Here is a 12,943-nt window from a genome sequence, read left to right as displayed (position 1 = left end):
TCACTGTACTTGTGTGGTAATCTCCTATGATAGACTCCCCCTCCCAACGTTGGCATTTCTTTAAGGCTTAAGCATCTTTCCTTAGGCTAGGAACTGATTGCTGTGCTCACCTGTGACCACCCAGCTCCAGACAATAGACTTGTCTCCTGCTACACCCACCGAGATAGCAGACCCACTATCTGCTGTGTCCATCAAGCACTGTGCCGACAGGGCAATCTTGTGACTATTGTGGGAGGGACATTTCAATCATATGTGAAACACCCTGTTTGGGGGTATATAATCATTCTGTGCACCCCACTTCTTTTGTGCCCTTTCTTCCTTTGGGAAGAAAGGCCCCGGGCCATGGTCCTCATAAAGCTTTGTTTAATTTTCTCTTGCTATTCTGTCTCATGTGAATTTAATTCGTTCTCCGGTCAGATGAACCCACTTTGGATAGAGGAAATGTCTTCCTCCTCTACAATGGTATGTATGATATATATATATATATATATATATATCTGAGAGAAGAAGGGAGAACAAAGAAAAATTTTGAGAGAGCCATTGTACCAACCTTTGAGGACGATGAACTATGGACCGAGGAGTCAGATTTACTAATTCTCTGCACTTGATGACCCAAGTTCCAATTAAAAAGAAAACAATAAATAATTTCAAAAATTAAATAGAACTAGGAAGCAAATATATGAAAAAATCCCAACATTTTTAGGAATCAAACAAATATAAGTCCATATAACAATGAAATATCAGTTATACTATCAAATTAGCAAATATTTAAAAAATATTAATATCCACTGTTATGGAAAGTTTGGTGAAATAGGGTTCTTCATTGTGTCTGGAGGGTGTGTAAATTGGTAAAATTATTTAGGAAAGGAATTGGTAATGTTATTAAAGTCCTAAAAATATTGATATCTTTTGTCTCAGTAATTCCATTTCTTGGAACCTAGCTAAGGATAAACTCCCAACAACCCAATGTTCAATAATAGAACCATTGAAATGGTTTTATAACCATCGTGTAAAACGATGGGAAAATGCTTATGATGCAATATTAAGTTTTTAAAAAAGCAAGAAATAAAGCAAATATTATAAATGTTGAATACAACTGTATAGAAAACAAACAAACCGCACATCTAGAAGTATAAGATTTAGGCTCTGCCGACAGTAAACTTGCAGTATGGAAAGGACAGACAGCAAAAATAGGCAGGCCTCCACTTTTGTGAGAAAGGGGATTTCAGGCTAAGAAGTTGGTCTTGTTGAGTAAGGGCTGAGTCCACCCACATCAACGTGACACAACTGCTCCAGGAAACTCTTGCCCAGGAAGATACACAGACATCTTGTTTGCTTCAAGACATTAATTTATCTGGGCAAAGAGTTTGCACATCTGGGGCAGGACAGGTGACTGCTCTGCTGTCAGGACCATAGACTACTCATATGGGCAAAGAGCTTACTTATATGACAAAGTTTATCAAGACTTGCTTCTAGATCCTTGCTTCTCTGTCTACAAATCCTAAACTGCCTGAAATGTCACAAACTGTGCCCAATCCCCATCAATTTATTGTTTTGAAAACCACCTTAAACCACTTGATCCTAGACCCCGAATCCCATGAGTGTCCTTTCTTGAAATCCGCCTTCTGAGACGCTCCCACGTCTCCATCAAGGCGGTGTTCTCCCCTACTGCCGTGAATCCCATCAACGCAGACTGACTTTGCTCGATCAACAGGTTTTTCTAGTTTTCTTTTGAGGAGTTGGCAGTAGACAAGAGTTCTCACAAACTCTGTGAACTTGAATAAGAAAAAAACCCTGACATATTTATTTATGCTCACCACTACTTTGAAATTGTTGGAGGGTCAGAACTGTGAAGGCTCTGAGATTTTACCTGACTTGCAAGCTAGCAAGTCAGCTTGCCATAGTTTCATAGATAACAGCAGAAGACACGAAACTCCTGGATCTGAGATGAAAGACTTTATTACTCACAACAAAAGCACTAGCCAGAGTGTCAGTGTATTTGTGCTGTTTCCCTGAGCTCTGGCTCCCGCACGGCGCTTGGAGGGCCAGGTGACATGAGGGCATGTAGTAGCTTCTGTTACAAGAGGGGAGTTTAGGGCCAGGGGCCCAGCACTTTCGAGCAAGCAGCAAATCCGCCAGTCTGGTTGCCTAAGTGACCAGCTACAGAAACCGCTCAGTATCAAGCAGTGGATAAGCCTTGCAGTCTGACAGACTCAGCAAGAATGTACAGAGACATGCAGGACCCTTGGTGGATGGCCTCTCCCACAGGTAGTGCTAGACCTTGTCACCATACATTTAGAAGGAGCAGATGGATTGCTGTATTATCATTTGCTTTTATATTTTAATATAACTGGTTTCCTTTATAGTCCTTTGTACTTTATTATGCGAATATGAAAACATTATTCTGAGAAGGGAACGCTCAACTAGACTGCCAAAGGGGTCCATGGCACAAATAAACTCAAGAAACTGGAGATTTTCAAAAATATTTTCTCCAAGTATTGATATAAAAGAAATTTTTATACAGCTCCATTAGTCAGGAAAACTTCTTCAGAGCTCTCTTCCCTAGCAGGCAGGGTGGGAAGAGCCTTGGCACCAAATCCAGGAGACTAGAGTTTGGGTCTCAGTGTGAACTCCAGCTAGTTACTTAAACTCTTTGTGCCCAGTTTTTGTCATATGTAACATGAGACGCTTGTTACCTACCACACTGGTTCCTGGGCCCAACACTGAGTGAGAGGCACACACTCACACGTTGCCGGCGGAGGGTAAACGGAATATAGTTTCTGGAGAGTAATTTGGCTATATGTACTCAAAAATATGCAAATCCTTCGAGCTAGTAATTCCATTATTAGAAATTTACTATTAGGACATAAGCAGACATATAGACAAAAATGTGAGTAAAAAGATGTTCAAGGCAGTATTATAATAGTAAGATTTTTGTAAACATCTTTTTTTTTTAATTGAGGTCATGTTGGTTTATAACATTATAACATTTTTGTAAACATCTTGAATGTGCAACAGTTAGGGCATGGCTACAGAAATTGTGGCACGTCTATGCTGATAAACAGTCATTAAGAATTATTATAGGGGCCCGCCTGGGGGCCGTGTGGTTAAGTTCGCGTGCTCCACTTCAGTGGCCCTGGGGTTTCACCAGTTCAGATCCTGGGTGAGGTCATGGCATCACTCACCAGGCCATGCTGAGGTGGCGTCCCACCTAGGGACCTGAGGTGCCGCAACTAGAAGGACCCACAACTAAAATATACAACTATGTACTGGGGGCTTTGGGGAGAAGAAGGAAAAATCAAATCTTAAAAAAAAACGAATTATTATAGCAGAATATTTGGTAACATTAGAAAATGCCTATGGTTTTATGTTAAGTGAAAAAGAAACACCTCTTAATGTAGTACGCCTTCAGTTTTGTTTAATGAACTATATCTATGTTCATAAGCTTAGAAAAAAGACTAGTTGGAAATTTATGAAAATGGTGCTGCTAGTGGTATAATATATACATATTTCAAATTTTAAAATTCACATTTAAAAAATTTTCCCAGTATTCCTCAATAAGCATGTGCTGCTTTGCAATAAGAGAAGCAAATTATTTTAAAAGGCAACTCAAAATTAAAGTTATTCGTGTGAGAGTGCTTTGAAAATCATATTGTGATATACAAATGTGAAATGTGATTAGTGTTTTTCTGGGGCTTCAGAAGCACAGTTGGATGCACGTTATAATCAATAAATCTGGCTGCAAGGAAGATAAATCGGTCAGTGGGCGCTGTGTGTTGTGCGGCTCCTTCAGCAGGCACTCCTCTGCTTCTTCCTGCTCCCCGCCCCCTGCAGCCCAGCAGCTGTGAGATCTGCCCGGCTCTAACCCTGTTTGTTTTTCTTCTTCCCCTGCATCTGCAACCCAGCCCTCCTTCCTCTGGGACGGGTCTGTCTGGTCTTGTCTCCTGGGCTGAATCATGCCTCAGAAATGAAAAAAGCCTCCAGGCCAGGGCCTGTCTGTGTTGAAAGCTGGGGCCCAGCTTTCAGTGTGACATGTGCATAATGAGGGTTTTGCTGCAGATTCCAGGCTAGAGGGCAGGTGTGGGTGGTGCCATGATGAGGGGTTCTGGACCATGGCCCTGATGGAATGCCAAAACCATATGGCCAGACATAGGTGAGGAGAAAGCCACTTCTTCTGTGGTATGATTTGAGGGCATCCTGTGGTCTCCCTCACCCCAGAGGTCACTGGCGTCAACTCACTCTCCTCTGCTCCTGAGCTCTCCACCATTAGAGAAGGCTCCTGTTAAAATGTACACGGATAATGTAGGGCAAGAACATATCCTAACATTAGGACTGAAGCTCTCGAATCAGACGGACTTTGTTAGATTTGGATCCCAACTCCACTACTGCTTGGGGATGTCCCTTGATGTCTCTGAGCTTGGGTCTCCTCACCCGTAAATGATGACACAAAGTACTTACACACACCAAGTGTATACCAGACACACTTCTAGGCGTCTTTCTTATATTAACCCACTTGATCTACACAACAACCTTATTAGACATGTTGCGTTATCATCACGTCCATGTTACAGATGAGGAAACTGAGGCCCAGGGTGGTTAATTAACTTGCTCAAGGTCTCACAGAGTCAGCACTGGGTGAACCCAGGCAGTGTGGCTCCAGAGTCTATGTTTTTAAGGACCGTGCTTGGGAGCTTCACTGTAAGATGGGGCAGCAACAGCGACTATGATTTATTAGGAGCTTACTTAGTGCCAGGCACCATGCCAAATGCCATACAGGAATTTCTCATTTGCTCATCCCAATGCCTAGATGAGGCCGGGACGATAGTTACAGGCTAACATCGAACCTGGCAGGACAGCCTACTGTCTCCAAGGCCCTCTGTTAAGGGCTGGGCCTTTAGGAGGTTGCTACAGCATTGAAGAGCTAAGACATGTCCATAAATACATGTGATTCATGGCAGAATCAGAGCTTGATGGTGCTGGAAGAGAGCTTAGAGATGATCTGGTTTAAACTCATTTTTACTGATGACAAGAACTGACTTGCTTTGTTTATTCCCACAGGGTTTGGAGGAAGATCCAGTGAGATAATGATGATGAGAGGCAACACTGAGTTCGCTTGCTCTGCGTATGTGTGTGTGTGTGTGTCTGTATGTGCATGTGGCTGTGTGTTTAACTCATTCAACCCTCACAACAACCAGATAGGAGGAGGCACTATTATTATTGTGGGGGATGAAGAAATTTTCCTTTACTCTTCTAGGTTCTTCTGGCTGTTCTAAGAATTAAATTGACAGATTAATAGGAGAAAATCAGATTTAATTAACTTTGTACACATGGGAACTCCACATACATGAGAAGTTCAGAGACAGAAAGGTAAAGCGAGGTACTTATGTCATCTTGAGCCAATGGGACAGGGACCTGGGGCTTCAAGGGGGAGGAGGGTATTTATGGGATGATTAGAAGAGCAGATGTTCTCAAATTAGAGGTTTGCCCTGCCATACAGATGGATCGTAAGAACTGGTTTCTGGTAATAAGCCTTAAAGTTTCCTGAGCCTGCAGGGTCTTGATTGACTTCAGCTCAAAATATTCCAGATGTCAAAGCGGCACGTCTTGCGGAGGCCTCTTCGGAAGCCCTTCAGTTCCGCATTTGAGCTTCATGAGGAGTTTCCAGTCCAGAAGTTGGGTTGGTGGAGTGCTCCATCTCACTGAGCCAGTCTCTTGGGTCGGAGAATAGGTCTGTGCAATTAAGCAGCGTGTCCAATTTCAGGAGGCAGTGATGCACGTGGGCTCCCAAAGTTAGGTCTGTGGTGCAAGCAATCAAGTATTTAATAAGAGGCATTTCTGTGGAAACAAAAGAAAGACAATGGTTAATGATTGGAGCAGACTATAATCCCAGTTTCTGAGTTCTGAAGGTAGCCAGTCAAGGAGATTTCTAGATGTCTGGCTTGAAGCACCTTCAGATGGAGTGAGGGCAGGCAGCGGCAATCTGACAGATTTTCCTAGTTTGCAGTTTGAGTGTCTCTGGTGATCTTTCTGTGTGGCCCATGTGGCAACAGGGATAAAGATCATCCATACCTAAGCCATTGCGGTGATTTCTCTGTGATTCATATCAAGTTGTTCAGCTTTAATTTGCAGGGCTTCAGGAAAAACGGCAGTTTTAGTTGTCAGTGATTCCAAGTCAAAAGGGAGGAGAAAATCAGATCATGTTAGTTTGGAGGGTTGTAGCCAGGTATTGGAGGAAACTAGAAGAATTCAGGATCCAGTCCAGTTTACAGGTGGAAAACAAAACCTCAAAGACAATTAGGAGAGCTAGAATCTAATATCCACAAGAGTGTATTATAATTTCTACTGAAACAATATTTTTCTCTCTCTTTTTTACTAACTACACATTTTATACTAAGATATTTCCCTTATTATTTTAGTAGTTTTAATTACATATATTAATTAGAATTTTTTAACCCTCAGAAACCTTAATTTCTAGTAAAAATTAAGACGTTAGCAATTGTGAACTGTCTGCCGTACCGGCATTCTTTAGATTGGCAAATTTATGAATTCATTTAATAATTTCTAGAAACATATGCTTCTTCATAGTACAATCTTTTCAATAAAGCACAAGACATGTTTACTAACAGACCCAAATTTAACTTCATTTTCCCTGTAATAAGAGGTCAAAAGTAGGTAAACTTAGACTTATTCAGCAATTAACGTTTTAGTATTTTGTCTTATTTGGAGACGATCTAGACCTTCGCTGAATTCCCATCATTTAACTTAGCAAAACTCTAGGGTTTCAAATTACCAAAAAGATTTTGGAAGCTATTTTTAAGTACATACACCATAACACACAATTATTGTTAAAAAGTTCACCTAAAACCCTTTTTATTTTACTTACATCTATTTTGTTTACTTGTTCCCAATAATTATTTAGGTTTAGAGTACCTTCCAAAACTTCATGAGACATTAGACAAAGTCAGCCATCAATTTTTTTGCTGCCAAATTTTGTAACAGAGATAACAGGAATTTGTTTGACTTTGAGTCAACCTAGGTAGAACAAAAGTTTTTTGTTTAATGCTGATAACTGTAAAGACAGCAAACAAATTAGCGTCTATAAAGATTAGTGAATATTTTCCTAGATCACCTGATCCTGAAATTCATTTGTGTTAATTTCTATTATATTTTTGAAAGTATACTCAATTTATATGGTGCTTATTTATTTTTAAGCCAATTAAATAGAACTCTTTTAGAAATTATACCACCCAGAAGTAGAAAAATATCACAAATATATAATATACATCCATAGGCATACATAGATACATAGGCAGATGCAAGCAGAGACCTTAAATAGTTTTCATTTAAAAATTTTAGCCATGAGATGGGTATAGTAATGCAAAACTCGCTATTTATAAAAGAACAGTTGAAACCAAACTGTGTTTCTGGCAGATGGAATAAACTAAGGTTACCTGCTTAGATGGCTAAAGCATTTTTTTCTACTGATACTTGTGGAGAAGAAACTTCTGATGCTAGATTTAGGGCAGAAGTGCTTCTATAGCCATTTGCTTCCTTTTCCTTTTTTCCCCTCAGTCTTAGGAATTGGGGATGGTTGAGATAAGTTCCCAGAGAGGTTACAAGCCTTTTGAGGTAAATAGGGGAGGTTTTTGGGATTGGTGAAAGGAAATGGGTAGAATCTGAACTGCCTCTAGAGCTTATTTCCAGTTTTGCAAAGATTTTGTAAGATAAGGACAGTTGCTCTCAATTCCTCAGAAATTGGGTTATAACTTCCATGACAACATAGATTTATCTACTGTCCAACCACATCATCCCTAATTTGCCTCTTTCCCTCTGGGGACATAGTTTCATTTTAACTTAGGGAAGAAGGCCTTTAAAAAATTCCTGTCAGGCTCTGAATATGAGCTTCTAATTTGACCATAAAGCTACTAAAAACAAAATCCTTCTAAATATCTTGCCAGTTTTCAGCTGGGGTACACAGTAAATATTTCTGGCAACATTAAACAACTCCATGAACCCAAGAGGTGTTCTCAAAGGTTAATACCTTCTCAAGATCCAGAGTCTCTCCCAAAGACAGCCAAAAGAAAGAACTGACAGCCCACGTGTCCTAGGCAGGCAGAAAGCCAAGCCAAGCCCTTAGGACACAAAATGAGACGAGCAAGAAGGCAATAGCGATCCCTGGGAGAGAAAGGGTCAGTAACCAATGGGTCTGGCTTTGGAAAGGAAGGGACAACATGAAATATTATTTTCCTCTCTTGACTGGGCACTACAGAATGGCTATTGATCTTTCTAATTCTCTTCTACATTTGGTAGGATCTTCTGAAAATGGACGAAAGAAAGGCTTTATAATTCAAAAGATCTGTGGTCCCAGGGACACGAATTCCTTGTGTGGGCGTCTAGGACACAGCCACAATAGACACTGCACAGGAAGACCTGAAGCTGGCAGAGCCTTATTCCAGAGTCCAGCAAAGCAAGTCCTACCGCCTTTTCCAGGTGCTTCTGCGAAATTCATTTTCTGGTCGTGAGCATTTACGTGAGTCACCTGTATACTCTTAGAGAGTAGGCTGGAGTGCTCTCTGTAAATCTGGTGGCAAAAGGGAAGCTAAAACAGGTGGATGGGGCCAGATCTTAAGGAGAGGATTTTACACTAGATTTTTGCTTTAAGTCAAATTTTCTGTTCTCTCATTTTGTTAGAGAGTCCCTAAGTCTAGCTGCTACATATTAATTTCTTCCCTTTTCTTTTTAAGTGCTGGAGAATTGTCCCTCCAATTTCCTGAGTTTTACAATAACTGCAATGTCTGAAGGCAAATAGGAAGGGGTCTGAGTAGACTTTGATTTTTGTTCTAATTTCTTTCTTTTCATCTTATAAGGGAGTCTTAATGGCTAGCCTTTGTACCAATAAGGGAGCTGTCTAAATACTTTTTCCAATTTAGAAGCTTTTCCAAGTCAAAGGACCCATCATCTGGCCATTGACCAGTAGGATCTTAATAGCAACTCAAACCAATAAGCCTTTCATGGCTTAACCATGGACATAAGAGCCATCCCCAAAAGAGAGGGCAAAAGAAGCAGCTCTTACAAAATCCAGAAAGTTCACTCCCCAAAATAGTCTAAGAAAACAAAGGCCTTTGCTGCACAGGCAGTAAGGATGGTGAACGGTGTCTCTGGTCTCCCGCAGGAATGTGGAATGCCTCCAGTCACAAACTCGCTAATTTGTGACACTGGGCAGGCACTTCTGGAATGGGGTTTTTCCAGCACTAACAAGCAACGAAGGCTGAGATGACAAAGGTACCCTTACAGGACCCCTTATGACAAACTCCCCTGAGAGCTGACACAGCCAGACAAAGAGTGTCCCAGAACCCCAGTCTATTTGACTGGTCACCAGATGTACCCCGGTAAATGCACCTTCTGGATTTTCTCATTGGTCAAAAAGCTAAGCTCTGAGGACATATAACAAGAGGGAAGGAAAAACCTCATACCATGAGGCAGCTCAGCAGGGAAACCCTTCCAGACGGCAATAGCCATGAGCTGACTTTGCCTGTGGAATTTCCTTCTTATGACAAACGACACAATAGAGAAAAACACAGACCATCTCTGGGAGGAAATGGATCAGGAGCACTCCACCAGGTTCACCAGAGTTGCTTAAGTTCAAGAAACTAGTTTCACAAATATTTTCTCCTGCTAATCTAAATTTTAGAAAGAGAAAAAAAGACTCTTCCCACTTTTGCTCCCAATAGACCTTGCAGCAGGCAGAGATCTGGGAGTCTGATGGGGCAAGAACTCTTTCCCTCTACCAGAGCCTGTAGATGTCCCAGGACCTCTCAGCTGCAGAGTCTAGCAGGGCAAAGAGTCCAGCCAGGGAAGTTTGTCTTACTGACTATGCCAACTGTGGGGGAGGAAGAAAATTTCCCTCTACCATTCTAGGTTCTTCTGGCTGGCCTCAAAATTAAATTGACAGGAAACAGATTAATGGGATAAAATAAAATTTAATTAATTTTGTATGTATGGGAACCCCACGTACATGACAGAGTCAGAGACTCTACATACACAAGAGGTTCAGAGACAGAAAGGTAAAGTGAGGTATTTATGCCACCTCGAGACAAGGAGTGGGACAGGGGCCTGAGGCTTCAGAGGGGAGAAGGGTAATTCATGGGAAGAGCAGATGTTCACTAATTAGAGGTTTGCCTTGCCATACAGAGAGATCACAAAAATTTATTTCTGGTAACGTCTTATTATGGGCAAGGTCCCCACTTTCAATTCTTTAAGGGAGAGGTAAAAGTTTCCTGAGCCTGCAGGGTCTTGATTGCCTTTAGCTCAAAATATTCCAGATGGCCAAGTGGCACATCTTGTTCTGAGCCCCTTTTTATCCCCACTTCACAGATAAGGAAACAGATGTGGGAAGTTAAATAAACAACTTCTCACACAGCTAGCAAGTGGTGGAGTGGGGATGCTGGCAGAGTGGATTCCAGACTCAGGTGCTGAGCCACCATGCTCTGTGCCACCCCAGGTATAGAAGGTGGTGGAGAAGGCCAGAAGGAGGGGGCTGGATTAGGTGGTTGGCAAAGTGCTTTGTGACTATAAAGTACTGTACAGACACAAGTTGTTACAGAAAGAGGCAAGGGTCCCCAGAGAGGGATAAAGTGGTATTCAGCTCAGAGCCAAAGCAAGGAAGATCTCTAGGGTGAGATAGCATTTGCTTTGGATTTGGACCCGTGTTCCTGGAGAGGAATGAGGAACTTCCAGGGAGTGTGTGGGGTGGTGGTAGAGAAGGGTTTCCTCTAGCCCTCCCCCGTTAGCCTCCCCACAGGATGGCTGATCAGATTAGCTAATTGGCACCTTAGCCCAGATGAAGTGATCAGGACTGTAGAAAGCCTTGGTGTCCTACAGCCATGATCCTGGCCGCAGAGAGCAGGCTGGGTGGGGGCCACTCCTAGGGGATAAAGGGAGGCACCGAAGGCTGGTAGCAGGGTCGGGGTGAGACAGCCTGAGTTCAAATCCAGATCTTCTACCACGCCCTGGGTATGAGGCCATGGGCAGGCCACACAACATCTCTATCTCAGTTTCCTCATCTGAAGAATGTGAATGATAATAATGGTATGTCCTTCAGAGGTTTGTGCAAATTTAATATGCTAATCTGTGTAAAGTGTTTATTACTCTAAAGTCTGGCACACAGTAAGCACTCAATACAAGAGAGCTAGCTATTGTTATTTCTCTTATTATAATCCCAGGGTACCTGATTGGCATCATGCTTCAGGGAGGAACGGGCTTAGAAGAAAGCACACACACACATCCACTTCAATCTGCTTTCAGGTAAACCTAGATCTGGCAGGGGTAAAGTGGTTTGCAAAACCACACAGACTGGCTGCCCCCCTCCTCCACCCTAGGTTTTGTTTTCAACAATTATTAGATTTACTTTTCAGGGAAAAGCAAAGAGTGGGAGGCAGAGGAGATAAAGGCCGATGGTCCACGAGTCCTCTGAAACTGGGCAAATACAGACTGGTCATCAGTGGTTTCTTGGCTATCACACTCACTGCTTTCTGGCATGTTCCTTCTGTAGCTCTGTTGGAATTTGTGAACTCTTGTTAATTAGCCTCCTCAGCTGCTTGCCTACTATGGATTTACTCTCCCTTTTCAGAAGCAGACACATTCCTGAAGGTAAAGTGGAGAATGGGTGGGAGGTCCTTTCTTGAATAGGTTAATGGATGTTAACATGTTCAATAATGGTTAATAATAAAACGGTTCATAAATAAAATTTAAAAAATGGTTCAATAATAATGGTTAACAGAAGGATGACTGTTGGGTGGGAGCTAGGGAGAAGGGAAACTAATACGTTACCGACAGGCACTCCTTCACAGCAACAGGCTGAGAGAAGGAGCTTGCATGTCACCATTACGCCAGTCCTGCAAAGAAAGTATTTATTAACTCCATTGTACAGATGAAGATACTTGCCGAAGGGCCACAGCTAGCCCATATCGAAGACAGTCCAGCCCAGATCTGTTCAACACTAAGGGTCATCCTTTTCCATTAAAGTATGTGGGAGGGTTATAGGATTAAAACAAATATCTTTACTGGTGTTGAAAAATGACATTTTGCATGCACTTTATACAAAATCTGAAAACTCCATTGACTCAGAGCTGTAAGGCTTGCTTAGAAAAAGCAATGCTCCATGGAAGGTATAGCTAATTCTCCTCGGAGGCCACCTCCCAATCCCCAGGAAGCAAAGCACTGGAGGTTGGTTCTGCTTTTGTCCAGGCAGAAGGCTGCAGTTTGTTGTCGTCAGCAAATCAATCTCCATCAGGATGTAACTACTTGCAGTTTTATTTTACTCTGGTTTATTTGCTCTGTAGCTTTCTGTCAAGGGGGTGGGGAATAGGTCTGAAGCACAAGGAACTATTTCTGGGCTCCAGCCTTTGGGAAAGTAGCCTTTTCCTGTTTATACGTCCTTTCTGCAGATTTGCGCAACCTGACCACAGAAACATCACACTTCAAGCCCAGGTAACTAGAGGCAACCAAATAGTGTCCAGTCAGCCAATGGCCACTGAGCAACCAAGGGAGCCCAGAACCCTGTACGAGGCAACTGTGATATATATGGAAGAAAAGAGCAGCCCAAGCCTCCTGACTGTGTCTGGGTCACCGTCCTCAAAAAGTCCGGTGGAAAAAGAATGATGCAGGCCAGAAGGCCGGGGGGCTGGGGTGGTGGGAGAGAGAGAGAGAGAGAACGTGTGGAAGAGCCTGGTTGCCCTACAGAGCCAGGGAAGGAAATCAGGTGGAAGGGAGCCCCCAGGTCACACACCTGAAGGTGTCACTGCCAACTCCCCAGAGGCCAAAAAGCCCGGGTCAGCCAGTCAAGAAGTGGATTTTCTTCTAAACCTGAAGCCCCAGAATGAAACCACCCAGTTCCCGCCTCTTTTCCACCAGCTGTGTCAGAGACTCTATCAGTGGAACCTCA

This window comes from Equus asinus, chromosome 2 (genome assembly GCF_041296235.1).
Source record: "Equus asinus isolate D_3611 breed Donkey chromosome 2, EquAss-T2T_v2, whole genome shotgun sequence".
NCBI classification, from domain to species: Eukaryota; Metazoa; Chordata; class Mammalia; order Perissodactyla; family Equidae; genus Equus; species Equus asinus.
The sequence above is the reverse complement of the archived record's forward strand: the minus strand, read 5'-3'. Positions refer to the sequence as shown.